This window comes from Mustela nigripes, chromosome 1, assembly GCF_022355385.1.
Source record: "Mustela nigripes isolate SB6536 chromosome 1, MUSNIG.SB6536, whole genome shotgun sequence".
Classification (NCBI taxonomy): Eukaryota; Metazoa; Chordata; class Mammalia; order Carnivora; family Mustelidae; genus Mustela; species Mustela nigripes.
The window spans coordinates 7,448,215-7,465,099 of record NC_081557.1 but is presented as its reverse complement, the minus strand read 5'-3'; the positions used below and the strand labels follow the sequence as shown (position 1 = coordinate 7,465,099).

At 46.0% G+C, this 16,885-nt stretch overlaps 1 long non-coding RNA gene across 1 annotated transcript in view; it reads left to right on the top strand.

Moving 5' to 3' along the window:
• The window catches only part of LOC132006010 (uncharacterized), a 73,464-nt gene extending 60,957 nt beyond the window's left edge, over nt 1–12,507 (top strand). The window contains exon 4 of the long non-coding RNA XR_009400980.1: nt 11,934–12,507. This is a non-coding gene — a long non-coding RNA (uncharacterized LOC132006010). The remainder of the gene's footprint in view (nt 1–11,933) is intronic.
• Nucleotides 12,508–16,885: the final 4,378 nt, after the last annotated feature.

The window sequence follows — 16,885 nt, the reverse complement described above, 5'->3', positions numbered from 1 at the left end:
AAGCAGGCTGCCCACTGAGCAGAGAGCCCGATGCGGGGCTTGATCCCAGGACCCCAAGATCATGACCTGAGCCGAAGGCAGAGGTTTAACCCACTGAGCCACCCAGGCGCCCAATAAATCTTTTTTTTTTTTTTAAAAAGGTTTCTTCTTTCCCTCATCAGCGTATCCACTCATTTATACGTAAATTTTTCTCTTGCTTCATTCACCGGGCTGTAACCTGTTATTGTTGTTACTTATTTGGTGTTCAAATTGTCTCAGAGCCAGTGGGAGCCCCGTAGAGCTGGCTCCTCTGTCCTACAGTTTTGTCCCCATCAGTTTCTGAGTGCATCCTTACTTTCTGGCACAAAGGATGTTACAACCTGGAACTGGCCATTTTCCCCCAAATTCCTGGTTTGTTTTAGGGGAGAAACTGGGTCCCTCTGTGAGGTGTGCTGGTTGCTGTTGCTCCCACGCCTTCCTGGGGGGTGGTGGGTCGGGGGGAGCTAGAAGTAAGGGCTTGTATACACACATTTCATTCTTTTTTTTTTTTTAATAAAGCATTTCCCCCCCCCCCTCAGTCTTGGCTTTACTTCAGACTCATATGAGAGTTTTATTTTTATTTTTGAGAGAGAGCACACACCCATGAGTGGGGCAGAGGGAGAGGGAGAGAGAGAATCTTTTTTTTTTTTTTTATAAGATTTTATTTATTTATTTATTCGAGAGAGAGAAAGCACAAGCAGGGGGAGCAGCAGACAGAGGCGAAAGCAGGCTCCGCGCTGAGGAAGGAGCCCGATGTCATTTTTAATCCCAGGACCCTGGGACCGTGACCTGAACCCAGGGCATTCGCTTCACCCACTGAGCCAGCCAGGCGTCCCCACACGTTTAGTTCTACTCATTTCTGTATGTGTCCATGAATATTGAAAACCATCCATCCATCTCTCTAATGATCATGGAGCCCACAGGGTGGTGCACCTGTTCTCTCCCTTTCCCGGATTTGTAACCCCCTTCTCCGGCAGTAGGAAGTGGGCTTTCCGGTATCCTCGCTCTTTTCCTGGCTCCATCCATCTCTTCCAGGTACCCAGTCTGCCATGGAGCTGCCACAAGTCGCCAGAGCCCTGTGAGGCTGCTCACACTCAGTCTCACAGGGGGCACAGTGTTCCACTCAAATGCCGAAAGTGCTGCTGTGGCCCCTCTGCGTGGCCTTCCGAAAGGTGACTCATTCTCACTGAACATCGGAACATGGCAAAGTGCAATTTTCTCTCATTTCTCATGACAGTCGCAGTTCTGAAAAAGCTAGAGTTAGAAAAAAGAAATCCAGGGTCGCCTGGGAAGGGGGTCTCAGTCGGGTAAGGGTCTGCCTTGGGCTTGGGTCATGATCCCAGGGTCATGGGATCGAGCCCTGCATGGGGCTCCCTGCTTAGTGTGAAGCCTGCGTCTCCCTCTCCCTCTGCCTGCCGCTCCTCCTGCTTGTGCTCTCTCTATGTTAAATAAATAAATACAATCCTTTAAAAAATTAAATTAAATTTTAATAAAAAGAAAGAAAGAAAGGCTGGGAAGGAGCTGGTGAAGGGAGGAATAGTTGCTTCCTCACTGTTCCCCTGGGAGAGAAGACGCCCTTTGACCATTTGTTCATAAAAATATCCCTCGCAGGTGCCTCCCACGATCCACACTGTGCCACACAGTAGGGCGACCGGCAGAGTCCTGTCCTCCCAGAGCAAACCTGCTGACTGGGCCGGGGGTGGGGTAGGCAGACCGCCCACAGCGAAACACGCATGTGCACACTGACAGGGAAGGGAAGAGCAGGTGCCGGGCAGTGAGGGAACGCTGCAGAAGAATCCAGTGGCCACTGAAAGCTGCGAAGGGAAGGTTGGGGGCTGCCACATGGGGAGGTCTCTGTCCCTCCTCATTGTCACTTCTCAGGGGCAGGGAGGGACCAGGGGCTTGGGGCCCCGAGGTGGCTGGAGTCCTGCCAACACTAACGGTGATGGAATATTTACTTGGAGCCCAAGGTCCTAAAAGCCTTTTCACAAAGAGGAAAGGGTTGGGACCAGAATGAGAAGAGGGAGATCCAGGCCGGAGGGGTCCAGAACGCAGAGCAAGGGAAATGTGAGTTGGTTAATTACCAAAGGTATTTTGAAATCCCAGCGAAACACAGCATTTTTGGGGAAGGAATCCCCCAGATGGCTTCCCGTTTGGCGACAGATGATATCATTATGAAGACAAACCAAAGAAGAAGAATGTAAAGAAATTCCCAACTTTTGAGTTAGACCCAAGATGCAATGACCTCATTCAAATGAACACTTGACCCCACCAAACTGTGACCACCAAGCCCAGCCTTGCCATGGTTAAGGGATGAATCAGCTGCTCAGAATGGCCCCTGGGGGCCAGCGCTCTGGTGGAGTTGGGTTCACTGCCCCCAACCAGGTCCTTAATGACAGATCCTGTGGATTGTGAGGCCCCCAAATGGCCCCTAGGGGGTGCCTGGACCTGCTTGTGAATGGGGGAGGGAGAAGAGGAGCCCGTCCAGTAGGGAGGCCCCACCACACTGCCATAATGGCCCAAGCTCCCAAGGATACATTTTTTTTTTTTTTCCAATAGTAGATTCTTAAAAGCCTGCAGGAAGTCTGGAGATGCTGCGAGGTTTGTTCCTTCCTTCCTCACAACCCCAGAGCTTTCTTTACTGTAAAAGGATTTCCTTTTCCAAGCTTTAGCAAGTTTTGAAATGTGTGATTTTAAAAACCGGTTAGAGAAGCCCATTAAGGAAATTTTGAAAATCTAAAAAAAGGGGGAAAGTTGATTATATATTTGTTTCCACTGTATCATGTTTCTTTTTTTATAGTTAGGGCTTCTTCTTTTTCTTCTTTCTTTTTTTTTTTTTTTTTTTTAAGATTTACTTATTTATTTTAGAGAGAGAGAGAGAACACAGCAGGGAGGGGCGGAGGGAGAGAGAGAGAGTCTTCAAGCAGACTCCACACTGAACTTTGAGCCTAACACGGGGCTCAGTCTCATGACCTTGAGATCATGACTTGAGCTGAAACCAAGAGTCAGACACTTATCCTAGCCACCCCCCCCCATTTTATCATGCTTCTTGAACTGGAGTGTATCTCCTACCACTCCCCACGAATTCACCACCTCTTACCTGTCTTTTTACTCCTCAGTCACCACCTTTCCTACCTCAGGACCTCTGTACTGGCTCTCCCCTCTCCCCTTTCCAGACATCTGCATGCCTCATTCTCTCATTTCTAAGTCTTTGCTCATATGCCAGCTTTTTGGTGGTGCTGACCTTGAACACCTTAATTAAATTGTGTTGCTGCCCATCCCTGGTTCCCTCGCTCTGCTCTGCTTTGTCTTTTTTCTGTGCTGCTCATTGCCTTCTAGCATTCTAAGTAACTTCTTTATTTGTTAAACTCATTTCTTATTACCCGCCTCCCCTGCTAGACTGTCAGCCCCACGGGAGGGGTTTTCACTGTTTCTTCATGGGAGTGCCTCTAGCATTTAAAAAAGAGCCTCTCACATGGCAGACACTCAATGCAGTTTTGTCTGATGAATTAAATGAATGAAGAGTAGCCAATATTCATTGAATGGGCCCTGTTCTAAGGACTTTATGTTCTTCCAACACCTCTTGAAGGAAGTTTTTAATAAACCCATTTTACAAATAAGCAACCGTAGGCACAGAGAGGTTAAGGAACTTGTCAAAGATCACACAGCTAGTACATGTCAGTGCCGGGTGAAAGCATTCTTGCCAGGCGCTGGGCAGTGACCATGACAGGCCAGGCTCTGCCCTGTGGGTACCAGAGCAACCCAAGCAGATGCTCCTGGCTGACCTAGGAGGAGAGGATGGTTTTCCTCGGGCAGCGGCAGGGTTTGGGTGGAAAATATGGAAAGGGAAGGGCAGGCAAGAGAGAAGCCAGCTAGGAGGCTGTTACACTTGTTCACCTGAGAGCTGATGGTTCTCTGCATGAGAGGGTGGCCATGGAGATGGGGAGAAGGGTTAGATGGGGTTCTTGCAGATGCTGACAGTAAGATGGGGACTTAAATGCAAAGCTTCATTAAGGAAGTGCCCCCACGAGAGGCAGGAAGTGGGAAGCAGGAAGGAGAGTGAGGAAGCAGGATCAGGGTGATGAAGCTAAACAAAGGTATAGTTTCAGGGTATGCAGTTCAGGCAGCTCTGGCTCTGGGAGCTGGAAATAGTAGCAGGTGCCAGCCTGGGAAGGGAGAGCACAGAGTCTAGAGAGAGACACACAACGAGTAAAGAGGATCTGGGGGCATCTGGGTGAGCGCCAACAGCACTGCTGGTAGGACAGGAAAAGCAGGAAGCAAGGAAAGCACCTAAGCCGCCTGCAGTCAGGTGGGTGATGCCGCCATCGTCGAGATGGAGGAAGACTGGCCGAGCATCAAGGAGGGGGCTTGCTGGGTGGGAGAGGCCCGTCAGCAGTGGCAACGTCAGGCAGACTGTTGGTGTGGGTTTGGGGTCTGCCCTAGAGACATACCTGGGAGTCATCCCATCGGCTGGGCGCATGGCTGGTGTCTGAAGCCATGGGCCCACGTGGAGGTGACTGGTCAGATAAATGATGGTGCCTCTTTAATTTAAGGACCCCATATCCCTCTCCACCCTGTCCCTCATTCTACTCCCCTTCTTTGACTCCCAGGATGCCCTGTGTTCTGTGCTGTCACAGGGCCTTGGCATATGCTGCGTCTTCTGCTGGGAATCTCTTGCTTCTCCTCCCCACTTGGTTGATTTCTATTTATATTGAAGTCTTTGACTCTCCCATGGCTTCCTCGGGGAGGTGTCTCTGAGCTTCATGGCCACACGGAAGCCCCCTGTATACCCTGCCTGTGAACTTGTACTTCTCCTTGGGAACAATGACCGCAGCTGTCAGGTTCTATCTATTTGTGTGATTTTGTGGGTTTGGTCCACCAGTGGGCCCTCAGCCCCTTTCCTCCCTGCCTGGCAGTGGAAGGAGCTCCTGAAGGCACTGCTGTGATTCATTCTTTCCTGACACTGAAGCTCGTTCGTTGGGTCCCCATGGCTCCCCTAGCAAAGCCCATGTGCCTTAGCTAGAGATTGGATCCGCTGCCCAGAACCCACCTATTTGTCCAGCTGTATCCCTGGAGGAGATATTCTCTGCCTCATGCAGATTTAATGGTTCACCCTCCCTTTCTGCCAGATGCCGTGTGACCCAGTTAGCGGGCCTCCCTGTCCCCATTGCTAACCGCTGGCAGCATTCATATCTCAGGAGTCCTTCCACATGCCTGCCCCTGTGGGTCTCCCCAGCCCTCCTGCCTGCAAGGACTGTATTTCTTTTCTTCTTGCTCTGTATACCTGCCCATAAAGTCCGTAACACATTCAGCCCTTCTGGAACACTTGGCAAATCTACCTTCGCCTTCTTTGTTCTCTGAGGGCAGCAACCAGGCAGGCTTGGATCCTGGAACAGAGCCCAGCCCTGATGTCCACTGATCAGTGTGGGTGGAATGGACTCAAGCTGATGCTGGGCTCTTCTGTGTGTGTGTGTGTGTGTGTGTGTGTGTTCCCGGACCTTGAAAAGAGACAGCCCATCATCACCTGGTGTCCAGCAGTCTCTCTGATAAGAAAACCGTATAAAAACCCCAGCCTCTGCTCCCAGGATCCTGGACCAGATGGATCACCCCCTCTCAGGAATAAATCCTACAGATCACTAGGGTGTTTTGTTCTGTTTTGTTTTATCAGTGTGTTTTATCTAGCAGGTGTCGAAAGTTTCAGTGATCTCAGAAAATACCCCAGTTATGTTTAAGAGAGTCAGCTGAGCATAACCCAAAAGAATCACGTACACTTATGTGTATGAAAGGAGTCTTTAAACATGTAGTGGTTCTATTCAGTGCGGTGAAACATACATAAAGTGAAATTTACCACTTTAACCATTGAGGGGCATTAAATCCATTCGTGTATTTGTGCAGCCATCATCACCATCTGTCTCTAGCATATCCCCATCATCTCCAGCAGAAACCGTCTCATGAAACACTAACTCTCCATTCTCTCCTCCCCCAGCCCCTGGCAACTACCATTCTATTTTCTGTCTCTGAACTTAATGATTGTAAGGGTCGCATGTGAGTAGAATCATACAGTCTTTGTCCTTCTGTGACAGGATTATTTCACTTGGTATAATGCCTTCAAGCTTTATCTATATTGTAACACAGCAGAATTTCCTTCCTTTTTAGGGGCGAATCATTTTCCATTGTATATATCGTCCCCTTATGGACTATATTTTCTTATTTTCTGTCTTTCTGAAACTCGGGACCTTGATCCTGGAGACTGCCTCCCCCAGGGGTAGCTAATGCATAGAGGGAGCAAAGGACTTTCCCATAATTGCACCTTTCATACACAAACCAGCAACCCAGAGCTCATGCTCCAACCATCCTCTTTATCAAACTCACACGCCACGCCAATATTCCCCCTCACTTAAACCATCCCAGGGCCAGGTTCCGGCCCACTAGGGGTCACCGCTATGGCCCAGAGCCCACCGAAATTACTCAAACCATCGAATCTTAACCTTACCTGGGGACTTACCCTCTTGTTCCATTTCTTGCCACAAAAAATCCCAGTAAAGGCACTGGGCCATGCTCCTGCCTCTCTGCTTCCTGACCAACACTGTACTTCCCCGCATGGCCTTGCCTCCTGTTCCCAGAGATCTGTGAGTGTGAACTTCCTCCTTCATGACAATGGGTTTCGAATTCGCGTGTCTTTGGTACATTTTAACACAACCATGTTGTAGGCATCCATTCATCTGTCAGTGGACCATTTGGGGACATTTGGATGATTTCCATATTTTGGCAGTTGTTGGTTTTTCTTCATTTTGAGTTTGGTTTTAATTATTTGAGAGAGAATGAAAGCGAGAGAGATCACAAAAGGAGAGGGAGAAACAGACTTGCCACTGAGCAGGAAGCCCGATGCAGGGCTTGATCCCAGGACCCCAGGATCATGACCTGAGCTCAAAGCAGACACTTAACCGACTGAGCCACCCAGGTGCCCCAGCTATGGTGGTTTTGTTTGTTTGTTTCTTTCTTTCTTTCTTTCTTTCTCAACACGAGATATGTCAAGCATGCAAAAAGAAGTAACAAGAGTAATGAATGTCCACCTATGACCTCCTGCCCTGACTTTCCCTGGATCCTCCATGTGCCTTACCTGTGTCTCCCCTTTCCCAGGGGGATTCTGTCTGCTCCATCGGTGTTCTCCATCTCAGGCAGGAATGCACCTTTTAATTCCATACGAATGTCCTTGTAACTAGTTGATAGTATTATCTTGCACATTTTTAAATTTAGAGAAACAGCATCATAGGCTTTTCTCATTCAACATGATGCTTGAAGCTTGTAGATTTTGTTCATTCATTTTACCAGACTGGTTACTATTCCATTGTTCGAATATACCACGATTTATGCATCCATTCCCCTAGAACTGGGCCTTCCGGATGCTTTTCACTCAAACATGAATGTGTGTGTGTGGTGTATGTGCGCTGTGTGTGGCCATCTCCAGGGGACGGACCCAGGCAGGGACCTAAGCGTATGTACATCTTCAGGTATCAGGGGCACCCAGACTCTTCTCCAAACAGAGATGCCAATTTGTGCCCCAAGCAGCTGGTGAAGGGATTCCTGTGGGGACTGACTCGAAACCCCCAAATTCACTTCTACACCAGACACCGCTTGGTCACGACCCTTCTCTCAGGAGTGATTGCTGTCCAGAGTGTGGTTTTGGCTTGAGGGGGACAGTGGTTTCCTAGCACTTCTTTCCACCATGGAGTCAGTGTCTTTTAGCCAGGATGTTTCTGGAGGGGAGCCCCTTGTTTTTGCTGTAGGGGGTCTCAGTTGTGCATAAAAGCAGCAGCGGGAGATTGGCTGACCAGCAAATTGTACCCACTCAGTCCCTGATGTCCAGTTGGCCGTCCGTGGATGTGCACTTGAACCTGACCTGGGGAAGGAGACCCCCTGAGCCTTGCTCCAGCCCTGCTCCGCCCCAGAATTGCGGTGCCTGGGCCGATCCCCGGCCAGAATTGCCCCGGCAATTCGCCAGCAGTTGGCTTGGCAGATCTACAGGCATCGAACCAAAGAAAATATTTGCTTAATAATGTACTTGTTGTGAAGGGTCTTTGTGCTCTTGTGCTCTGACAATGCAAAGTGTTTTGGCAAAGAGGAGGCAAATTTCTTTGAAATTAGGATATTCAAAGTAACTACTCAACTCGGGCCTTTTGATACTGCTTTAAGAAATCTGTTTTGCCCATAAAACCATGGTTCTGCTGTTGATGCCATTCAGCTGACATTTATTCCAATTTTCAAGTAGCGGCTCCTTCCACTTTAACTTCTGTAATTCAAAATCGGGATCTTTAAGTCCTCGGGAAATTGTTTCTGTAATATCCTAAAGTGAAGATACTTGCAAATGTGTACTTTTTAGAACCAGTGTAAATTTTAAATTCAGGATTAAAGTAACCGTTTATGTGCGATCTTGTCTGTCCCGTAAATCACCAAGTGTTTTATTCTCTATTCTTCGAGTGTGTCTCAATTGCCCTGTGTTTTCCCAAGACTGGAATTGCTGTTTACCCGGGTTGAGATCGGCTCAAAAGCTGTTCCCTGTACCTTGTAAGTTCAGAGCATTTGCTGCTGGCCCTACCCCAAACCTCCACAGCTGTGGGTGCCTAGGTAGGGGTGGCAGGGGTCACAAGTCTGGTAAAACCTGTGGTGGGAGGGGTACCTGGGGGGCCGCAGTGAGCTGTGTATCTGATTCTTGGTTTCGGCTCAAGTCATGATCTGATGGGTGGTGGGACAGAGCCCTGAGTCAGGCTTCCAACTCCCCTGGGAGTCTGCTTGAAGATTCTCTCCCTGTGCCCCCCCCCCCCACTCACATGTATGATCTCTGTCTCTCTCAAATAAATAAATCTTTTAAAAAAAAACCAACTATGGCGAGTTCTTGTCCCATTTTTCTTAGGGGTCTCAGCTCCCTTGTAAGCTCTGCTAATCCTCCTCCAAAATATTCCTGGGCATCCCAGTGCTCAAGCCCAGGCAACTAGCTACCAGCTGGTATCTGCCAGGCACCAGCACCACTGATGCTTAGCCCATAGGTGCCTGCTTCTGCCGGGCCAGGTTGTCCCTTCCCTCAGCCCAGCCTCCTGGCTTCTGCCCTCCCAGTGCTCCAGGGGGCAGGTGGGGAAGAAGGCCCCCTGCCCAGTCTGCAGAAGGAAGTAGGGATTGAGCCCTCTGTGCCCAGATCTCAAGAAGAGATCTTTGTCTCTAGAAGCCAGATGTGCCTCTGACTGGGCAGGGGATAGGCTGAAGGGTAGACCCCTGGCTGTGATCTGGGGCTTCTGTGGTGCCCCTTTTGTTGATGGGTCATTCTTGGTCACCTGCTTCTACTCCCTGTTCCTCAAGGAAACGGACTTCTGGGGCAGCCTCACCATTTGCCAGAAACCTCTCCATTCTAGCTTGCTTCAGTTCACCATACTTGGACTACAAAGTTTCCTTGAGTCTGGCAAAGCTTGTCGCCTGGTTAACTGTATTTCTAAATGTTGATTATCCCAGTCCCTTCCCTGGGACATCATTCTGATGTTACTTCTTGATTGGCACAGCTGAGCACAAGCTACTGGGGGTGGGGGGGATAGTGGGACGATCAGAGAAGGGGAAGGGAGACTTCGGAGATCCAACACATGGTCAGGAGAAGGCAGCGCCATGAGAACTGATAGTCTCCAAACATCTCTGGGCTTTAATTCTCCAACCAGGAAATGAGTGGTTTGTACTAGTTGTATTCCTTAAGCTCTTCCAACTACTTGGGGATAGAATAAAAATTTGATTTGTTTGTTTGTATATTTTTTAAAACAGTGGTTTCTATACAGATTTAGCAAACATCCAAGACATCTTTTTCTTTGGTGACCTCATTTGAAATGTTCATCCATTTTCTGCCTTAGTTCTTTGCTAATATATCTGTATATGGCTATGAATTTCCCTGTACGGACTGCTTTATCTGTATCCTACATATATTGATAGTATTTTCACTACCATTCAGTTCTATTTATTTTTAAATTTCCAAGATCATTTCTTTTTTTTTTAATTAATTAATTTATTTTTAAATTCTTTTTTATAAACATGTATTTTTATCCCCAGGGGTACAGGTCTGTGAATCGCCAGGTTTACACACTTCACAGCACTCACCAAAGCACATACCCTCCCCAATGTCCATAACCCCACCCCCCCTTCTCCCAACCCCCTCCCCCCAGCAACCCTCAGTTTGTTTTGTAAGATTAAGAGTCACTTATGGTTTGTCTCCCTCCCAATCCCATCTTGTTTCATTGATTCTTCTCCTACCCACTTAAGCCCCCATGTTGCATCACCACTTCCTCATATCAGGGAGATCATATGATAGTTGTCTTTCTCTGCTTGACTTATTTCGCTAAGCATGATACGCTCTAGTTCCATCCATGTTGTCGCAAATGGCAAGATTTCATTTCTTTTGATGGCTGCATAGTATTCCATTGTGTATATATACCACATCTTCTTTATCCATTCATCTGTTGATGGACATCTAGGTTCTTTCCATAGTTTAGCTATTGTGGATCCAAGATCATTTCTTAATTGACTTAAGAATGATTTAGAGGCATAGGGTTAAAACAGTTTGATGGTGGCAGTGAGGGATACATTTAAAGGCTTCAAAATCCAAAATGCCTAACGGGTCAACACAGAAAACTAATCCTTCTACCCCATCCACCAAGAACCCATTTGTAGGCAGTGAATACTGGTCATTAACTGAGTGTGCTCCCACCCATTGTTTATGTGCACAAGGCAAAATGTATATAGATGAGCATATAAACAGTTATTATGTGCATATGTAAATATGCATATATCCCTTTCCCCCTTAGACAAATCCTATTCCTTTACATCCATATGGAAAAGGCTGCTTCATTTTTTTTTATAACTGCATAGTGTTCCATCAAATGTATGTACCAAATCTAAATACCAAGTTTTCTATTGAAGAACATTTCTGTGGACTATGGTTTTTCAAGTTTATAAACAATGTTGTCATAAAAACCTTTTTTAGGGCACCTGGGTGGCTCAAGCGACTGTCTTCAGCTCAGGTCCTTGGATCGAGTCCCGAATTGGGTCCCCTGCTCAGGGGGGCCTGCTTCTCCCTCTCCCTCTGCCTCCTGCTCCCCCTGCTTGTGCTCTCTCTCAAAAAAATAAGTAAATAAAATGTTAAAAAAACACTTATTTCGAAATATGTCATTTCATAGATGTGGAATTGCTAGGTCAAGTGTATGTGTATTTGGATTTTGATAGCTGTTGCTGAAAGCCTTGTACAGATCCCTTCCACGCCTTCCAATGCTGCCATTTTACATTTCCAGGCATAGTATAAGGTTCTGTTTACCCCTCAGCTTTGCCAACAGAGTGTCTTATAAAATTTTGGTCCTCTGTTGCTCTACTAATGATGATGGTATCATTTTAGCTTTAATTTGCATTTCCCTTATTATGAAGTAGAGCATCTGTCATATATTTTAAAGCCATTCAAGTAGATCTCGGTTTCTAAATGCCATTCTTCTCATAAAAGGAACCAAGACTTCTTGGAGAGATGGCTGATTCCCTGGGGCAGGGAAAATGCAAGATAGACCTGGAGCATCTTGTAGTGTAAGAAGTAAGGAAGTGCTAGTAAATGAAAACAACCCAGCCACCACCGTGGTACATTAAAGGGTGGTAGGAGCCAACTGGAAAAGCTCCCAATGCCCCAAACTGGAACAATTCGAACAGCAAAATAAATAATGTAGTACCACACTATAGGCAAGAATATAAATTAAATATACATGTGCCCACATTGACAAATAAATGATTGTATAAATAAATAAATAGGGGGAAACAGACAAATTTTTCTCATAAAGGAATTCTGAGTCATTATGTAGGCACTCTCCTCTTCAAAAGGTTAAGTTTAATTCCCTTTCTCTTGGACTTAGGGAATGGCTTCCTATGAATAGAGAATGGAAAGAGAAAATAGAAGTCTGTCTGGAGGAACCTGGCCAACACCACCTTAACCAATGATCCAGGCTTCTATTGTGCATGATGTCGCTTGGCTCTGGTGCACTCTCTGATCTGACAGGAGGAGAAGGGCACTCACTTCTGCGGTACTCTTCCCCCAAACTCGTAACTCCAGTGGAATCCTGAAACAAACAAACAAACAAACAAACAAAACGTGAGATGATCTCAGACTCAGGACATTCTACAAAATACCTGACCATGACTCTTCCAAACTGTCGAGGTTATGATAAACAAGGAAAGATGGCCTAGGAGGTATGTAAATGTAATGTGGGGGCCTGGATTTGGACCCTGGAACAGAAAAAGGACATTAGTGGAAAAACTGGTAAAATCTGAACAGAGCCTGTAGTTTAGTTAATAGTAATGTACTATTGTTATTATCATGGTTTTGATTAATATAACACAAGTTATGTGAGTGTTAACATTAGGGAAACTGGGAAAAGCATGTAGGGCAACTTTGTATGATCTTTGCAACTTTCTGTAAATCTAAAATTATTCCTCAATAAAAGTTTCATTTTTAAAAAGTTACTTGTATTTCTTCTTTTTTAAATGTATAGTTTGGTCATTTCTTTTGCCAAGGTTTTTTTGATTGTTAGTCTCTTGTTTATCTGTAGAAGCTCTTTATATATTAGGCATTGATTATAATATGAATTATGCATATTTCCCCCAGTTTGAATTTGTCTTTTGATTTTACTTACTTTTTTTCCCATTCGGAAATGTTTTAATTTAGTCAAATTTTCATTTTTTTTCTTTTGTGGCTTTTAACTTTATATTACAATTAGAAAATCTCTTTCCCTCCAATATTATAAAATAATTCTCGCATGGTTTACTCAAGTGCTTTTACTTAAGATGTGTGTTTTTTACATTTCCAACATAGTCTGTATGACACCAACTTTTAGAAATTCTTAGAAATGTATTAATTTCTAAAGCCGCATTGGAGCAGTCAGGAGACAGACAACATGGGTATTTGAATGGAGAGGATTTACTATAAAGAACTCAGTTGTTAACTAAGGAACAGAAAAGGTAAAAAGAGAACTCTATAAAGTATTCAGGGGGCTGGCAACCCCAGGAAGCAGCTGCCAGGTTCAGGGCTGCGGGATCAAATGGAAGAGGCTGGAATGACCAAGTAGAAAGTTAGAGGAAGGGTCCCCTCTTCTGTGCTTCTACGCCTGGGACATACGCAGGCTCTGAGGAGCCACAGCTGGCTGCGCGAGTGTCTCAGAGGAGTCGTGTGAAGGCTCGGTGAAGTTGCTTTGCGAGTTTTGGAAAAAGCAACTGGATTCCAGCATGGTGACCAGGCTTTGCTGCCATACTGTTCACTGCACAGGAAGCAAACAGGGAGGCGCAAATCCCTTCTTCCTTCTCTAGCTTTGCAGTTGGTCTCTTTAGTGCCCCCTGTTGGCGGAACCTAACAGGGACCTTGCCGGCCACACAGAAATGCCAAATAGAGAAGGGCGGTTTGGAGCCGAGCAGATAATTTAACAACTAATCCATTTGCTTCAGTGACTTGTGCACACTTCTGGCCATCTTCTTCCCTCTTCCACCGGACTGGCCAATTACAGTAGCCACCTAAAAGCATCTTAGCTTTAATTCGTTTTTTTAGTCCCTCAAAATAGATGGTGTCATTACAATTGTGTAGAGTTGATGCTGGACTAGGTCTACCCACATTGCACGTTTGTTGATTTATTTGCCTGTCATTCCTTCTCCCATGTCAGAACTTTTCTTAGGGGATTGTTTTCCCTCTTCTTGGAGCACATTCTCTTGGACCTCCTTTATTTGGGATCTATTGCTGGTGAACCCTAAATTTTTGTATGTCCGTAGTGAGTTAATTACACAATCATGAAACTCTGAAGATGCTTTTACTTGGCCTCCTGGCTCTCAGCGTTGTTGGTGGTAAGTCTGTTTTCAACCTGTCATTCTTTTATCGATGCTCTATCTTTTCTCTATGCAGACTTTTGAGATCTTTCTTTTTTTTTTTTTTTTTTTTTTAAGATTTTATTTATTTATTTGACAGAGCGAAATCACAAGTAGATGGAGAGGCAGGCAGAGAGAGAGAGAGAGGGAAGCAGGCTCCCTGCTGAGCAGAGAGCCCGACGCGGGACTCGATCCCAGGACTCTGAGATCATGACCTGAGCCGAAGGCAGCGGCTTAACCCACTGAGCCACCCAGGCGCCCCTTTTGAGATCTTTCTACTGTATAGTCAGACAACTTGGTGTATTAGTGAAAAGACAATAGCGTGTGTTTAAAAAGGTGTGTTCCAAAAGACCGAAGGTGGGGCGCATGGGTGGCTCAGCGGGTTAAAGCCTCTGCCTTTGGCTAAGGTCATGGTCCCGGGGTCCTGGGAGTGAGTCCCGCATCGGCTCTCTGCTCAGCGGGGAGCCTGCCTCCCCCTCTCTCTCTGCCTGCCTCTCTGCCTACTTGTGATCTCTTTCTGTCAGATAAATAAATAAAATCTTTAAAAAAAAAAAAAGATGAAACATTGCTCTTGGCCCAGCACTGGCTGGCTCAATCAGTGGAGCATCTAACTCTTGATCTCGGGATAGTGAGTTTGAGCCCCATGTTGGGTGTAGAGATGACTTTGAAAAATATATAAAATATTTAAAGAAAATCAAAAATAAAATAAAAGGACATTGATCTGGAGAGAGACAAATGGTAATGGTGGTCAAACTCTTGCCCTATCTCTGAGGCCTTACATAAGTTTCTTAACAGCTGAGTCCTGTGACTCTGTGATAAGAACAAATGTACTCTGCAGAAACGCCACAGTCACAGGGTCTGGACAGAGACACCTCCCCCCCGCTGACATGGTCACGATTACTCCCACTGACCCCATTTTGTTGATCGTCACTGCAGTCTGAGGTTAAATTCAACTCTGCCAACAATGATGCGTGTATTTGTTTTGAAATTTCCAAAAACCCAGTTCCAGCTATGGTTCATTTTATTGTTATTGCCTGTGACATAGAATTTTCTCTTGCATCAACTTAACGAAGGGATTCACGAGCCTCTGCTAATTAACTTCTCAGCACAAGCTACAGCAGCTCGGACTCAGAATAGTACCGTATCAAAACCAGACGAAAGAAGAAAGGGAAGTTGGGCTCTCCTTTGGGGAAGAGAACAGTAATTGTTTTCTGTCTCTATCCACATGGGATGGCACTGTGTGTTCATGAACACTACCACAGTCAGAACAAGGAAAGCCACTATTCTCGGAATTGACAGCTTCGGGACTTCTTTTTTCCATTACAAATTTTGATTTAGAAGTTTCTTAAAGTTGTCATCACATTTATATGTGTCCCGGAAAACTTGACATTGAAAAACAAGCAGTTTCCCCTTGAATTAAAAGTAGATCATGCATCTGGGAGATTATCTACTTTCCCGGTTCTCTCATTAACATGTTTACTCAACGGAGCCCTTGGGGTGTTTCTTTTAGGTCTTGAAACCACCCAGCCAACCCTGCACCTATCCTGTGTTCCTCTGTCAAGAACCAAAGTTGTACTCCTTTTAAAATCTCACTTTTCTCACCTTTTTTTATTTTATTTTATTTTATTTATTCATTTGACAGAGAGAAATCACAAGTAGATGGAGAGGCAGGCAGAGAGAGAGAGAGAGGGAAGCAGGCTCCCTGCCGAGCAGAGAGCCCGATGTGGGACTCGATCCCAGGACCCTGAGATCATGACCTGAGCCGAAGGCAGCGGCCCAACCCACTGAGCCACCCAGGCGCCCCCTTTTCTCACCTTTTTGAATGCATTGAGGTTGTACGAGGGAAAAAAGACAAGATCTATTGAGAACCAAGTTTGTATGAGAGGATTCATAAGTCCTCAGCTATCAACCTATGAAGAGTAGTAATAAAAATGTCTCCCTGTTCCATAAAAGCGTGGATGCTAATACCATTATTCTTGATATTGCAAAAGAAACCATCACTTCTCATATATGTGCTCTAAAGAAGATAATCTACTTTTTTGCCTGAACATTGTTTACACCATGGGACACTCTGTGTGGGTGTTAATATTTTCTTTTTTTTTTTTTTTTCCTAAGACTTAGGGAAGACTTTGAGAGAGAGCACACATGCACACAGCAAGGCAAAGGGGCAGAGGGGAGAGGGAGAAGCAGGGAGCCCAATACGGGGCTCGATCCCAGGACCCTGTCATAACCTGAGCCAAAGGCAGATGCTTAACCAACTGAGCCACACAGGTGCCCCCTAAAAGATTGTTAATATGAACCTAGTGGACATTCAAGTCCTGTATGTTATGGGGCCTCCAGGTACATTTTCTGAGTTTGTGGTTAAGATTATAAATCACTCGGGCTGTTTTGAAAGAGCTAGCTGGAGAAAAAAAGGGAAAGTCAAGGTGCCCTCTGAAGCACCCTGTTCTGTGCGTGTCTTCCGTGTACACACACAGACCGGAAGGGAGCACACAGTGGTCAGCCCTCCAAAGTGAGTGGCCTTGGTTGGAGCCCTTCCTCCAAACCTTCTGTCCCTCCTTCTGGGACTTTGCTCCCTATTTCCTGCCCCGGGGATCCTGAGAATCTCCATCTCCTGGGGCTGGCCATTTCCCTGTTTCATCCAGGGATGTTTCCACTGTAGGGAATGTCCCTGCTTCAGGGGTTCCCCCAGTCAAGTCTTATCTTTGTGGGTCTCTGCGTTTGGACAGGCTGCTGAGAGGAATTTAAGTAGGAAATGGCTAAAAGAATGAACCCTTAAAGATTCTTTACATTTTCTGGGGCGCCTGGGTGGCTTAGTGGGTTAAGCCACTGCCTTTGGCTCAGGTCATGATCTCAGGGTCCTGGGATCGAGTCCCGCATCGGGCTCTCTGCTCAGCAGGGAGCCTGCTTCCCCCTCTCTCTCTCTCTGCCTGCCTCTCCATCTACTTTTGATTTCTCT